The sequence below is a fragment of the Mus pahari genome, chromosome 1 (genome assembly GCF_900095145.1).
Source record: "Mus pahari chromosome 1, PAHARI_EIJ_v1.1, whole genome shotgun sequence".
Classification (NCBI taxonomy): Eukaryota; Metazoa; Chordata; class Mammalia; order Rodentia; family Muridae; genus Mus; species Mus pahari.
The window spans coordinates 12,579,990-12,582,193 of NC_034590.1; positions in this window are offsets into that span (position 1 = coordinate 12,579,990).

The window sequence follows — 2,204 nt, forward strand, 5'->3', positions numbered from 1 at the left end:
TTCTTGATTTTCGTCACTATTTGAGTTGGTTAATGCTTTATTGTAAGTAGATATCCTGTGTGTGGTAGAATGTATACAAACAACCCCAGTCCCTATTTACTAGATGTGAGTAGTAACTATGACAACCAAATATGTCTCTGGATGTTATTAAATGTTGAGTACCATATAAGCAAAATTTCTAGAATACAGCTTAAAGCTTTGCCTATGGGTCCCACATTAAAGACCATGAGAAACTGTATTTCTACTGTTGCTCAAGGCACTACAGAGAAGGCATTTTTCTCTACATCTAGAGGTGTAGTGTTCATTTGTGTATATTTTGTAGGAACATGACTTCACTGCTTTAGTGTTTGGGAACACAGTTCTTGCAGTCATATGGGTTTCTAGGTTTAACCTTTTGAGTGGTGGCCACACTACTTTCCAAAGTGTTAATTGCATTTTAAATTCTCACCAGTGGTGTTGGAGGGGTTTCTGATTTCTCATTATTTTTGATTATCTGGGACAGGTTATTTTCACCTTTGGTTTTCTTCTTGTTCTGGGGGATTTTTGACAGCTAAAATCTATTTTGTTCTATTTAGGAAACTTTGCATAATATGTCCTTAAATGTAAACATTTTGGAAACTGTTATTTGAGCGTATGTAACTTCTTGGCTCTGTTTTGGCTCTTCTAGCCATGTTAACACCACGTGTCTCCAGGGAGGAGTGGGTATTTTTGTTGTTCATTTGTTTGTTTCAGGGTTTTCTTGTTGCTGTTGCTGGGTTTTATTTTAAGGCGTGGTCTTGCTATGTTGCTCAGGTGAGCCTCAAGTGATACTTGGACTCATTTGATCCTCCTGCCTCAGCCTCTTCACCAGGTGGAACTGTCAGTTGCTGGACAGGAGGAGGTACAGGCCAGAATTTTGGCTAAGATAATGTGTCTCTAACCTTGCAATTCTCAGCCCTTCATAGTTACAGAAGTTCTCATTAGTCAACCAGCCTTATAGAATCTGCAGTTTTTTGGTTTGTTAGTTTGAAATTCAATTTCCACTCAGTGGAAGGAATATTGTCTCTATGTAGGCAATCTTGTGGTTACTGTTAATTGTGCTGAAATTCCCAAGTATTAACTGGTGAGAAGTTCTAACCTAGCTTGAGTTGAGAGGCTCATTATCCTTTCCCTGGTTTGACAATTTTCCATCTGTCCATCCTGTTTCAGAACTACAGGTGCACATTACTATGTGCCTCTTCTGAAGATGGTTTAAATCCACACCACACTAGGGAGAAGCTGAGATGCCAGCAAGAGAGGAAATGGACTCTCTCATTGGGGCATGTGAGGTTTCATTAAGTGAAAGCAAGATAAGCTACATTTAAACCTGTTTACTGTGGAATATCTGCTCAGTCAGGGACTGAATTTACACCAGTGGCTAGTGGGCACATGGAGGATGAGAGAATTTACCACTCTGCTCTGCAAAGGTGGCTTGTGTGTGGGCGCTTTCTGATTTACATATGACTTCCTTGTCTTCTCTGCTTCAGCATAAGGTTGATTGTCCTACAATAGAAATTCCACATTCCTGCAAAAAAAAGCCCCCCTTCCTTCTGCACAGCTCCATTCATGTAAAGTTCAATCATGTTTCCATTAAGCATCTGAACAACTGAAGTTTGACTGAAGTAGCCGTAATTCATAATTTTATGGCAATTTAGAAAGATACCCAGTTATGAGACATTGCCTAACTTATCACTTGTGGGTAAATGGATCATCTTAGGGTTTGGGGTTTTGTTTTATGCAGCAGGAATAAGAATGAGACAATTTGTCATTATTAACATGGTAGCACTGGGGGAAAATTTCTTAAGGGACTCTTGATGTTTATGGGCGAGAAAAATACCCATGGGTCCTCATGGGTAAGACAGGAATTTCTGAAACAATTGGAGATGAAAGAGAAATACAGAGAGGGGCTGTCTTAGGGTTTTATTGCTGTGAAGAGACACCATGACCAAGGCAAATCTTATAAAGAAAACATTTCATTGGAGCTGGCTTACAGTTTCAGAGTCTGTTACTGTCTTGCTGGGATACATGGGACAATGTGCTCATCTGCACAACTTGTTATTCAGGAAATCAATCTCCTCTACAGTTCTACTTCATTTCGAAGATGAGCAAAATAACTTGATGATGCTCTTATTTTTTTTTTTATTTTCTTTATTTACATTTCAAATGCTATCCTGAAAGTTCCCTAT